Raw genomic sequence first — 13874 nt, 5'->3', positions numbered from 1 at the left:
CCATAAAAAGGCAGAGGCAATATTAATAAGAGTGGTTTACAAAAAATGACATTTCCAGATGTTGGGGGGCGGGGAGAAACTTCTGCCTTTTCTACTTCTTCTTTGCATATGCACAACGTGCCCCAGGTGGCATGTGACCAGCATCTTCCCCCCCCTTCTCTACTCTTGCGATATATTTAAAATAGCAAAATCTGGTTTATATAAAAGGAAAGGACCTTGCCTTCCCAGGAAAACTTTGAACTTTAATTTCAGTGCTGATACAACCAAGTGACAAGGACTGTAGGTTGCCTGTGACGGGAGGAAAGAAGGGAATGAAAATAGCTATCATGCCTTTAGCGTAGAGCACTCATGAACTACTATCATGTCAAAAGATGCGGATATAGACTAACACGGCTGCTACTCTGAAACCTGTTATCATGTCAAACTAACTATACACTCAGCTAAGAGTCTCCAAGTGAATATGGCCCTCATTGAAATGCTACACCCTACTGGCTTTTAGCTGCTTTTGCGGTCATTGAATGAATGATAAGGGACAAAACTTCTTCAGCGTTGAATAAGTTAATGTCCAGAGCATCTTATGAGCTGTGGTGGTCATGAACTACCACCCTAATGGGATGGTGTTTCAATTCAACAAGATCAGTGCTATGTTAACACTTAAAGCATTTCAGGGCAGGAAATCTCTCTTACGTAGTGTCTGTACAGTTTACAGCACAAGGGGGGCCCTGATCTCAGAGTTGGTCTCGAAGTAATACCAGTTGAGTGCCCTGTGCAGTTTGCTAATAACCCAGCTTTAATTCCTAACTGCAACTGCACAAACTCTGCCTGGGATCTAAAAATGAATCGGGGCGGTTTTTGTATGCGATCGGAGAGCCTGGAGACTGCAGTATGTCCTCAATTACACTTTAATGTCTATAAATTATGCCCTAGGGTATAAACTATGGCACAGCTGAAATTGAGGACATAGCTTCGATAGTGGGAGTAGCACAAGTTCTACTTGGGCAGTCCAATCTTCCTTACTGGGGATGATGCATAAGGAGGAAAGGCCCTATCTTGACTTTCAGATCCCAGCTTGAGTCTGTGGATCTGGCTGTTAGAGCCACTTTTCCTATAATCAGGGCAAATGTGATAAGGGATCCCTGGCATAACATGAGCAGAACCCTGATGCTATGTTTATATAATCCTGCTCCTGACAGCTGCTCTCGGAGTTCTTTGTTCCAGTCATGTTAGTGGTGGTGCGGAACTCTTTTCAGAGGCTGCTCCATATTGGACCAACTTCCTCTTGGCCAAGGAGCACTGGAAACCATTACCTCTGGTGTGCCTGAGTGACAAATTAGCCAGAGGGGTGACCTGAGAACATGGCCTTAGCACGCTGCAGTCACAGCTCTCCTGAAACTCCTTATATTAGGTGGAGCAAATACTGCTGCCCTAGGGTCATTCCTCTGGCACTGTTTGCTGTATCTGAGCCAACAAATTCCTGCTTTAGACCTAAGAAGTCTATGTCTGGATAAAAGAATGGTAGCTTCTTTTAACTACCCACTTGGAAGCAATTGTTACCATTCCCTGAGCCATCCAGTCCCATTAGAAGTGAGCTAGGAGACAAGAAGGGGCTTTTCATTTCTTTTTGAGCGGCAAAGAAACATAATTGGGCCTTAGGAACTTTTAGGATTACCAAAGGTCAAATACGATGAATTTTAAGCTGAAAAGCTGGACAAAAGTGTCAGGCCCACAAATTTGCCACCATTTGAATCTCTATTGCTCTCCTCCATACCTTTCCAGTTTTGGGTATTGTAGGCTGCACACAAACAAATCCTGCACTTATTAGTCCTTAACTCTGGGTCTGGAAAGATAAGGCAAACTTTACTTTGTTTACCGCTGCATGAAATAAGTGTATAGTGTCTCTGCACAACTGTACCATCAAGGGAGAATGGAACATGAAAAATAGCTTTGGGGCCCTGTTTCCAGACCATTTGGCACACTTTTCATTTTGGTTCCGTTTTATGAGCTCACACACATGATTCTTAATCCAACAATCACACTCCAGTGTTGCAAGACATTGACCTTTCATCATATCCAAGGTCTGCTCTTGCAAGCTTAGTGTCAAGTTGTATTGCTGTCCTAGCCAATATATCAAACATGCGTCAAACACACAGTCTACTGAGGACCATTGTGACAGCCAGAATAGCCACGGTTGATGGCATCACACCAGGCATTGTGTTGTGAAGTTCCCAGATCTGGCTCAATCCTGTGAATCCACAAATCTCTAGGGTGCTCCTGCATGCAGCCCCAGGTAGGGTTAGGTTGTGAACCCCTTAAGCGTCAATGGAGAGCTTGCGAGCGCAGTATGCTGGGGTGTTTTTGTCTATCCTGGTGACATGGCCAAGAAGCATGCAATGCTACTTTTGAATATAATGAGTGATTGGAGGAAGGCCAAATCTAAGAGACTATGACATTTTGCATAAAGTCAAACCACTATATGATCAGGATTTGGTGCTGATGGTGCATATAGAATGCTACTAGCAACTCCAAATCTGCCTGTGAGAGGGTCCAGGTTTCTGAACCATATAGCAATAGAGGTAGTACACAGGTTTGATAGCTCCTGAACTTTGTCTCAGCTCGAAGATGTTTTTGTGTCCATAAGTGAGAGATGGACTTCATGCATGAGATGGCAAAACCTTTTTGTTGAAGAACATCTGATTTCCTGTGACTGTTTGAACTCCGCTTGCAGCCGAGGTAGATGAACTTGTCAGTACTCTCCACGATACTCAAGTCCACTTGCAGTGGGGGTTCTTGTGGCCCAACTCCGAGGTTCTGGACCTTGGTCTTCTGCCATGAGAGATTCAACTCCATTGAGTGGGCAGCACATTGGAGGGTTGGGCTGAAAGTCTCTGATTTCTCTACAAGCAAGGCAGTATTGTTGGCATCGTCTTGGTCGGTGAACACTTCTTGGCCAACCTGGATTCTGATGTGTGGAGAGGCAAGTCCTAATATCCAGTCAGTAGCTTAACAGAAAAATGCTGGAGCAAGAATGCATCCCTGCTGCGGACCTGAGGTTGTGTAGAAATGCAGCAAAAGCTTTGAACCAGTATGCACACTTGCATCGGTACCAGTGTGAAGATTGTGCACCAGATTTAGCAGAACATCGGGACCACAGGATCCCACCATCAACCTCAGCCTGGTCCAGTCCACACAAGAGATCCACTTCCTGGACACTACAGTGCTAATAAACGATGGTCACATAAACACCACCCTATACCGGAAACCTACTGACTGCTATTCCTACCTACATGCCTCCAGCTTTCACCCTGACCACACCACACGATCCATAGTCTACAGCCAAGCTCTGCGATACAACCGCATTTGCTCCAACCCCTCAGACAGAGACAGACACCTACAAGATCTCTATCAAGCATTCTTACAACTACAATACCCACCTGCTGAAGTGAAGAAACAGATTGATAGAGCCAGAAGAGTTTGCAGAAGTCACCTACTACAGGACAGGCCTAACAAAGAAAATAACAGAACGCCACTAGCCGTCATCTTCAGCCCCCAACTAAAACCCCTCCAATGCATTATTAAGGATCTACAACCTATCCTGAAGGATGACCCAACACTCTCACAAATCTTGGGAGACAGGCCAGTCCTTGCCTACAGACAGCCCCCGAACCTGAAGCAAATACTCACCAGCAACCACATACCACACAACAGAACCACTAATCCAGGAACCTATCCTTGCAACAAAGCCCGTTGCCAACTGTGCCCACATATCTATTCAGGGGACACCATCACAGGGCCTAATAACGTCAGCCACGCTATCAGAGGCTCATTCACCTGCACATCCACCAATGTGATATATGCCATCATGTGCCAGCAATGCTCCTCTGCCATGTACATTGGTCAAACTGGACAGTCTCTACGTAAAAGAGTAAATGGACACAAATCAGATGTCAAGAATTATAACATTCATAAACCAGTCAGAGAACACTTCAATCTCTCTGGTCACGCGATTACAGACATGAAAGTCGCTATTTTACAACAAAAAAACTTCAAATCCAGACTCCAGCGAGAAACTGCTGAATTGGAATTCATTTGCAAATTGGATACAATTAACTTAGGCTTGAATAGAGACTGGGAGTGGCTTAGTCATTATGCAAGGTAGCCTATTTCCCCTTGTTTTTTCCTACCCCTCCCCCCCAGACGTTCTTGTTAAACCCTGGATTTGTGCTGGAAATGGCCCACCTTGATTATCATGCACATTGTAAGGAGAGTGATCACTTTAGATAAGCTATTACCAGCAGGAGAGTGGGGTGGGAGGAGGTATTTTTTTCATGCTTTGTGTGTATATAATAAGATCTTCTAAACTTTCCACAGTATGCATCCGATGAAGTGAGCTGTAGCTCACGAAAGCTTATGCTCAAATAAATTGGTTAGTCTCTAAGGTGCCACAAGTCCTCCTTTTCTTTTTGTGAATACAGGCTAACACGGCTGTTACTCTAGAACCAGGATTAAAGCTCCTGCTATTACTGACTCCAGGAAGGGGGTGAGTGTGGCAACTACAGGATGATCTCATTATCATCAGTCCCTAGAAAGGTCTTTGCTCATGTTCCATTTGGTAGGATACTCCTTAATGGACATAATTATACTCAGCAATCAGGTTTCACTGATGCGTGGTCAACAATGGACAGTGTCCTTACCCTCCAGCTTCTGACTGAGCTGCACCAAGAATTTAACCACCCACTTCATGTGGCATATATTGACAGCTTTTGATTTGGTCAGCAGGTCAGGCCTTTAGCTCACACTACCCAATATAGATCTTCCTGAAAAAGGAATTTATTGCTCAATAGTTAATTCCTTCACTCGCCATGCCAGTGAATTGGTTAAAGTGAGACACAGGCTTGACACTCCTACATGTTTATACAGATGAAGTGAAACATTCTGGTTAAGACAGTACCATGTGGAGTCTGTTAGAATAAGCCTCCCATTGGGAATTGCATCCCCATTTAGATTCACAGAGGCTGGTTATCAGGTACAAGACTTTGAAGTCTTGTCGAAAAATTACCCTCAAATAAATTCTTCTAAGTAGTAGCTGCGAAAGTAATGTAAAATTAAGAGATGCAAAGCTTGTAGAAACTAAGCTATTATAATGCCAGGATAATTATCAATCCTTTCTGAACGTCTTTAAATGGATTATCTAGCACAGTACGTACTTTCTTTTTTTTTAAACAGTTATCTTCTGTGATGCTTTAATATCTTTGACTTGCCCTTAAATACTGTAGAAAGTCAAATTCTATTTCTAATTTGTAAGGATCTAAAACCCCCCTTTAATAATGGTATTGTAGAGGCTTTTGCATTGGCTATAACAGCATGTTGTCCAGGAATTAAAACGAAGCCCAATTCACATAGAGTAAAACCATCCCCAAGTGAGAACTCAGGCGGCATACCATATAGCTTTTTTTTCTTCAGATTGGGCAAAGAGATGAACTCCCTTAATTAACAGGTGAATCAGAGGTCAAACCAATTAAAAGATAAGCTGCTGTTTAAAAGGGTGGTTTAAAGGCCCTGGAAAAGGATAGGTAAAGTTTTTCCTGTCAAATGTTGCAGTTCCTTTGGGCATGGCTACACTTGCAGATGTAGAGTGCCGGGAGTTAAACCAGTCCTCGGAGACCGCGGCAGGGAAAACGCTGCCGTGTGTTTACACTGTCAGCTGCAAGCGCACTGGTGTGGCCACATTAGTAGTTCTTGCAATGCCACAGAGAGCAGTGCATTGTGGTAGCTATCCCAGTGTGCAAGTGGCTGCAGCGTGCTTTTCAAATGGGGGGTGTGGGGAGTGTGACAGGGAGTGTTGTGTGTGTGTGTGGGGAGAGACAGTGTGTTTTGGGGGACAGAGAGTGTATCAGCATCCGGTCTTGTAAGTTCAGACAGCAGCAGACCCCCCTCCCCCCGCCTTTCTCTCTCACACACACTCACAGCAGCAGCATTCCACAGTAATGGTTGCTTTGTCCTGGAGCAGATAAGCATGACGGCTGTCAGAAACGGAGCTTTGAAAGGGGATATCCGCATGCCTGCAGCCGAGTTCAAAACAATGACCAGAGTGACCACTTGACTTCAAGGGATTATGGGACATTTCCGGAGGCCAATCACAGCGCAGTAATGCAACACATCATTCACACTGACACGCGGGCATTTCAGCCAGGGCGCAGCAAGCTTTATGCTTCTCATGGAGGTGGATTACCAGGAGCGCTCCAGCTGCAGAGTCCAGGGGATATAAGTGCCTTGCCAGCATGGACACCTCAGGAGTTAGGGCGCCCGGGGCTGATTTAATGCGCTCTAACTCGCAAGCGTAGCCTAGGCCTTTGATAGAGCTTTCGCCAGTCAGCCCACACCACTGCCGTTGTGTTCTGTTTGTCGGCAGCAGTAGAAACTGACTGTATGTGAAGGATTTGTTTACCCTAGTATAAGAAAGCTTTGTGTGTGTGTGTGTGTTGTTAGGCTAGCAACCACATAGATTAAAAGACACTGAACATTACTGTAATTTTGATACTCTGTCAAGGAGCATAAATAAATATGCTCTAAATAAAACCGAATACTGTAGTGAGTGGAAACACACACAGCAAAAATAATGTTGATAGGTAGGGACACAAAATCATTTTCTAGAGAAGTGTGCAAAAACTATGGTATGGTGCTGGGTTTAATTTTGCCTTGAGGTCCAAAAAATGCAGAGAAGCATTCCCCCCCTGGCCCCTCCAATGAAAATGTTGTTAGGTTAGAGGGAGGGAAGGAGCCCCAAAACATCTTGGGAGAGAAGGCAGAGCACTAAATGAATTGACATATGTAGTCTCAAAGTGAGTGAGGCAATATCTTTTATTGGACCAACTTCTGGTGAGAGAGACCACAGAAGTTCGCCCAGTAAAAAATATTACCACACCCACCTTGTCATCTAGTATTCTGGGACCAACACGGCTACAGCGGCACTGCATACAACATATGTAATCGAAGGCTCTCTGCTTTTCTTCACCATAATGAAATTTGCAGATGATACATGTGATGCTGGCAGAGCAGGTGCCAGCTCATGCCAAGGACCCCAGGCCTCAGTAGAAGACTGACAAATACACAGGTGGAACCAGTCTGGCTCACCTAGGCGTTAGCATGGTTAAAATAGCTATTAGAATGATAAAGTGTGCGTAGTGTTCAGACTTTGTTGAATGCTTGCAAACTGAGCTTTAATCTCATTTCTAACACCTGTATCCCATATTGAAAGGTAATATTTAAGTGTTTGGATTATACACCTTGGTGACCGTGGAAATCACCAGACAGGAGAGAGACATTAATTAGTGTAAAGTGCTGATCTCCAACAGAAGGCGTCAGGTCCTGCCCCACAGGGAAGGCCCATCGGCACCAGATGAACTACTGTGGAACATCAAAGAGGACAAAAGACTTTGCTGATTGTTCTCTCCCTCCCCTCCATGAAGAGCAGTTGTGCAAGTGAATTCCTTCCATGAGCTGAGTTTGCAGCTCAGAGTACAAGGGGAGAAGGGAATAAAAAGTCCTATCAAGGAGGAACTGTATCTTTTTACTGCTTAGACTCCATAGATTCCCAGTACTTAGCCTGGGTTAGGCTTAAAGGATTTATAGAGCTCGCATATTACAGAAGCTTCGAGTACTTTTTGCAATTTGAGACTAGAACTCATTTTTGTGTTTCTGTGTTTACCTGCTTTAACCTAGTAAATAACTCTATCTCTCTCTCTCTTTTTTTTTTATAGGACAAGTATTGTCTTTGGTGTGAGATCTGAATGACTTGGAGTAAGTGACTGGTCCCTTGGGACTGGGAGAAATGTGAATATTGCTGTGATCTTTGGTGTAAGGGGCCATCTGTCACAAAGTCAGGCTTGCCTAGGTGACAAGAGAGATCGGAGTACCCAAGGGGACTGTCTGTGACCCTGTGGCTAGGCTGTTACAGTGCCTGAGAAGTTTACACTTGATAATCAGTCGGTGAAATCTAAGTATAGAACTCTCAGTCAATTTGGGGTTTGTGCCCTGGTTCCTAACAGTGTTCCCTGAGCTTGGTACCCTCACTCTTGAGCCACTGCAGGACACCTTGACAAGGCAAAAGTCGGATTTGTTTTAACCTCCAATGAGAGGGAAATATGAAGGGTCTAGAAAGGTTGGAAATACAACCAGAAAACAGGCAAATGGTATTCAGCTTGAGGAAGATGCAAATTAATATATGTGAGGAAAATAATCTGAAACAATAATCAGATCAATAGGAGGGAGATACCAGGAAAGCAGTAAATAGGAAATGGATGTGGAAGTCACTGGGCACAGCATATTGGGAGAAGGGGGGAACTGTTGCTCACCCCTGTGCAGGTGCCTGGGACCTCCCCATCCAAGCACAGCAATGATCCTTGTGCCAACCTGAGAGCTCTCCCAAAATCTTAGCATTAATCTTGTGTCTAATGCTTTATACAATGCTTTATACAATGTAAACTGAAGCTTTCACATAGTTCACAGCACTGAATCTAACAATTGTAGCACTGGCAGCACTAAAATAAGTGAGGGAAAGGCAAGATGCTAATCAGAATGGTGTGATGATAAGATCTTTCTGTCACAGTTACATGGTTAGCTGCAGTTTTGACCTTCCCCCTTTCCTCCCACATTTCCCCACTTGGTCTTCTTTGAGGGCATTCACTTAAGGTTTCAGGCTTCCAGCCACCACCTCTCTTGGGTGGAGACCTGCACCTGATTTCTACAACAGGTCTGCTGGGGTCCAGCACCCCAGGGTTGCTCTTTCTCCAGGGGCTACAACAGTGTACACCAGTTTCCAAACAACCTTCATGAAGCAAAGTTAGTTTATTCTTAGGGCAAAAGCATCCCAGAGAAAACCTATAAAAACAATAATCATTTGTATATGCATACAGCAGTCTCCCGTGGGAGTCTGGTAAGCAAGCTTCCCTTCCAACCCTTCAGCAAGAGATGGAGTCTCTTTAGAACCAATGCCCTGTACATTTCCTGATCTGAAGGAAGAACCCTAGGTCTGTTTAAACTGAGCCTTTTCTATCAAAAGTTCTTTTTCTCCCAGCCTCAGCCTCCTGAAAACAAGTAAAACCAGTCCCTCCTCCTATTCCCCAGGAGATCAAGCTGGGAATTTACATAGCAGCCCCTGGGATTTTGCATTAATCACCTCCTAAGGATTCCAGATTCTGCCAGATCACCCACCCAGCCACCCCCATCCAGGAACAGACAAATACACATCACCTGTATTGATACAAAGGGCTGTGACTATGCTACAGCTCATACAATCTGTCCCATCTCAATATAATGGCTTTTTGAGGTATTCATGCTTTAAACATCAAATACAATATAGTTCCCAAAGTTGCTGCACATGGTTGCAATATCTGTCATTTTGGCATCTCAGGCAAACATATGTACAATTTGTATCTGGCTTATTCCTCCTCGGAGAGTCCCGGTCTCCTACTTCACAACTAGTCAAAAACACTGCATGTGCATCATTCCCTTGATAAGGTTTTAGCAGCCTTCTGTATAGGAGCCTTTGTGTATGATCTCTCTGTTTGTGATCTAGTCTGTCAAGACTTCATATTCACAGTGTCTTGTTTGCTTTAACAACTTCCAGGCACTGAGATGAAGCATAGTTTCTTTTTCGGCTTCTCCAACCCGATTAATATCTGATTAATATCCTATCTGAGATATTGTTGGCTATGACTTTGGTTATACATTTTTTCCCCTGAAGGTTTACTCTGGATTTATTGTGGAAACACGTCTATAGAAATGTTAGAAATATATGTGTGAGTTAGATATCAAGTGGGCTTTGCTTGGAATACATGTAACACCATATCTGATAATAGAAAAACCAATATCCAATCAAAGGAAAAATAATAATACTAACAAATACAATATAGTTTGCTTTCCTTCCATGCTGTGGAAACCCAGTCCAGACTATAGACTACTACGCAAATAGGCCTGAGTTTAGCATGTATGTAGGTCCTGATCCTGTGACTGGCTGCACCCAACACAGGAACCCAACTGCACAGATCCAGTTGTAGGACTGGGGCTCACAGCACATGTGTAGTTACATAAGCAGTTGCACTGAGTCACATTTAATGGGTCTATTCAGATGAGTAAAGTGCTTAAGCGTCTGCAGGGTTGGAGCTACAGGTCTTTTTCCAGGATGTTTGTGTCTCTGCACAGAACTTAGAGGTGTATTTTTGCTGACTGTAGATCTAGATCCGAGTTGTAGATTTCAGAAGCTTTTCTTAAGTCTGCTTACAAATTCCTAGTTAGATTGCTCTTGTCCCTGAGATACCAAATACTTTGCTTGATCCTATAGAGTAACATATGGCCTTTGAGTGGAGAGTACAATGTCTACTGCACATGCTCTAAGACCTTTTTACATAGTGCTAATATCTCTTTCCAGTTCACAGGATTCTAACCTCCTCATTGTTTGAGCCTATAATGCACACAGGCTCCAGCAAACATTAGGTAAACTCTTCCTCCTGTTAAATTAGCCAGTTAGGCCTGGTCTACGCTCACGCTGTAAATTGATCATAGTTAAGTTATGCTAGTTAAGTTTAGTAAGTAACGTAACTTAAATCGATGTACCATCGATCGACTTACAGCGGTGTCCACACTACGCTATGTCGACAGGAGATGTGCTGCTGGCAAGATAGCTTCTGCCTCTCATTGATGTGGATTACAGACGTTGATGGGAGAGCGCTCTCCCATCAACTTAGCATGTCTTCACGAGACCCGCTAAATCAACACCGCTCTATCAATTGCAGCACTTTAGTAACAGAGCAATAGATTAGCACTCATCCTGGATCTAGTGAGCACCTTGCATGCCTTTACTTCAAATCTTTTATTAAATCTTTTTTTTATTTCAAAGTTATTTTGGTTTATTTAATCTTTATCTTCTTAACCTATTATGGCAAAGAGAGGCAAGGTTGGCTAAAATAATCCCGACTGGCAACACACTATTGCTAGCCCCAGGTGTTGAAAAAATCATGAGACTGCCCCCCTAAAGTCATGAGACTAGCTCAAAAATGATGAGAATTTAAATAATATTGGGTACTTATTTGCCTTCTGCTTTTTGAGTCCTTAGGAGGGTTCACGGCTTCAAGCTTTTCTCTGAAGCCACAAAGATTAGAAACTCATTTAATGAAATGTAATCACATGACTCCAGGAGCTGGGCCTTTAAGACAAACTCCATGTGTTGCAATACTCATGATAAAATCGTGAGTTGGCAACATTGCAACACAGGACCGAGTTCTTCTCCCCACCTCTGAAGCTGCACAAGGCCTGAGATGCAGTGGACATGCCACACATCTGTTGAATGTAGGGAGCAGGACATGGAAAGACTGTGTAGGTAGATTGCACTCTCCGGACATATACAACTGACCTCCACAGTGTTGGGGCATCAACGGATGGGATCTGAATTAACTATGCAGATTCACTGGAAAATCCTATTTATGGAAAGTAGCAGGAACAACTGTATTCTATAGGCTGCACCAGAGTCTGCAGGGGAGCTGCATGTGTTTTAAGTGCCCTGCTGGTTTAGAGTGAGGATTCTGTCCCTCCGTCCGTGTCTAGGGTTGCCAACTGTCGAATCGCACAAACGCAAACATCCTTGCCCCGCCCCTTCCTGACACCCTGCCATGCCCCTTCTCCAAGGCCCCGCCCTCCGCTCACTCTATTCCCCCTCCCTCTGTCGCTCGCTCTCCCCCACCCTCACTCACTTTCACCAGGCTGGGTCAGGCGGTTGGAGTGTGGGAGGGGGTGTGGTCTCTGGGCTGGGGCGTGGGGCTGAGGGGTTCGGAATGTGGGAGGGACTCCGGGTTGAGCCTGGGGCAGGGGGTTGGGGTGCAGGAGGGGGTTCAGGGTGTTGGCTCTGGGATGAAGTTTGGGCGCAGGACAGGGCTCAGGGCTGGGACGGGGGGGTTGGGGTGCAGGATCCGACCAGGTGGTGCTTACCTTGGGCAGCTCCCGGATGCGGCTGACATGTCAAGCTCCTAGACTCACGGGCAGCCAGGCGACTCTGCACTCTGCCTGCAGGCACCGCCTATGCTGCTCCCATTGGCCACGGTTCCTACCAATGGGAGCTCTGGAGTCGGCGCTGGGCCAGCGTGCAGAGACCCCCTGGCCACCCATGTGCCTAGGAGCTGGACATGCCAGCTGCTTCCGGGAGCTGCACGGAGCCGGGGCAGGTCTGGAACCTGCCTTAGCCCTGGTGTGCTGCCGGCTCGACTTTTAGCTGCCTATTAAAATCTCCTGGATAGCTTTCAATAGCAGGAGATTGATTCCGAATCCTGGAGACTCTTGGCCACTGTGGGAGGATTGGCAACCCTGACTGTGTCCCTGCATAGCTGTCCGCTGAAAGTCTGGGATACTCAGCCTTAGATGAGGGACCAAGATTTGGCCCTGAATAGATTTCACAAATAGAGCTGAAAGCTTCATTGGGTACTACAAAGCACTGTGACCTTTGTGAAGTGCACAAATGCATTTCTAATGACTATTTTTGTTACTGTGGGGATTTCTGCCATTGTTCTAAGCTGTGCACCACCAGATTCTGTGTCAGAGCTGAGCTCTGCACTTTTCAAAGTCTTGTGAGACAGGGTGTTGCGATAGGCTTCCAGTCTGTTGCTATGAGACTGATCCAAAGCCCACTGAAGTTAATGGGAATCTTTCTGTCGACTTCAGTGGACTTTGGATCAGCCCCGGTGAGGCAGAGTGCTTGGCCAGTTCCTCCTGTTCCTAGATCCAATAGTGAGATTTCCACAATTCCATTGACTTTCCATGGATTTAATCTCCTAAATCCTTTAGTTGTTTCTGGAAACCTCACGATTAGATCCTTAATTTCTATACAAGAATTAAGACATAAAACAGACTGAGTTAAATGTGGAAGACTGAGTGTTCCAGCTCCCACACATTATTAGCAAAAATGATTATACTTAATTGTTTCAATTTTTCTAATGTGTTACGAATCTTCATTCAGTATGAGTTCAAACAGTATCCTCACAATTGATCTACTGCACACCTGCTCTCACAGTAAGAGCTATCTATGCCGTACACCTGGTATCTCTAATTTTACAGTCTATTCTACTTTTTATCCGATCGGCAGTTTTTGTTACACTAATTCAAAATAAATCTGCATATTTCAAGCCATTTGCATTATTCTTGATACAGCAGTAATTCTGCCCGCTGTGTCAGTTAAAAATCTTGACTGTCTGTGATGCATTTTTCATGGTTTTCATGAAATGTCTGGTCACTTGTAGCCTTAAAATGGGATCTTGTTATGATTCTCATCAGATCCTATAATTCATGTCCTAAGGAATATGTTCATAGCAGAGATATGAAAAGCTTCAATATTGTGTTAATTTTTTTTTGTTCCTTATCTTGCTTAATTTAAATATTGTGGCCAACTTAAAGGCCACAGCCATGAAATTATGACTCAATTAGTGATGGAGAAGGAGGAATAGAAATTAAGGAAAAACCTTTCATTTCAGCCAGAGAATTTAGTCGAGGAACAAGAGAATGTTTAACCTTTTCTGAGCCCTATGATTTGTACAGCGTCCAACAAAATGCCACTGTGGAAAGCCTGGGCCTGAGTTCTCTTGATGTGAAGTGCATGGTGTTAAAGAGGCTTGGGCCTCACACTGTGCTACCTATGGGTGAAAATTGCCCGTCTGCAGCAGAGGGGTCAGCCCAAGGACTATTTTGAGGGCTTAAGTGGTGCAGAGCTGTCTGCACAGGGCGGAACGTTATACAGGGTGAAATTCACTCCCTTGTAGAATCGTGCAGTGGAATCCCTGCAGTAACCCCACTTGTATGGGGATGGGTTGGTGTGGCAGTGCAGGGAGCCTCTGCAC

The 13874-nt window shown here is 44.6% G+C and overlaps 1 long non-coding RNA gene across 1 annotated transcript in view; it reads left to right on the top strand.

Annotated features, from left to right (window-relative positions):
* LOC144930858 (uncharacterized) overlaps window positions 1–7792 on the top strand; it is a 49439-nt gene extending 41647 nt beyond the window's left edge. Inside the window, exon 3 of the long non-coding RNA XR_013636317.1 lies at window positions 7758–7792. This is a non-coding gene — a long non-coding RNA (uncharacterized LOC144930858). The remainder of the gene's footprint in view (window positions 1–7757) is intronic.
* Window positions 7793–13874: the final 6082 nt, after the last annotated feature.

The sequence above is a fragment of the Lepidochelys kempii genome, chromosome 9 (genome assembly GCF_965140285.1).
Source record: "Lepidochelys kempii isolate rLepKem1 chromosome 9, rLepKem1.hap1, whole genome shotgun sequence".
Classification (NCBI taxonomy): domain Eukaryota; kingdom Metazoa; phylum Chordata; order Testudines; family Cheloniidae; genus Lepidochelys; species Lepidochelys kempii.
This window is presented reverse-complemented; position numbering and strand designations above follow the sequence as displayed.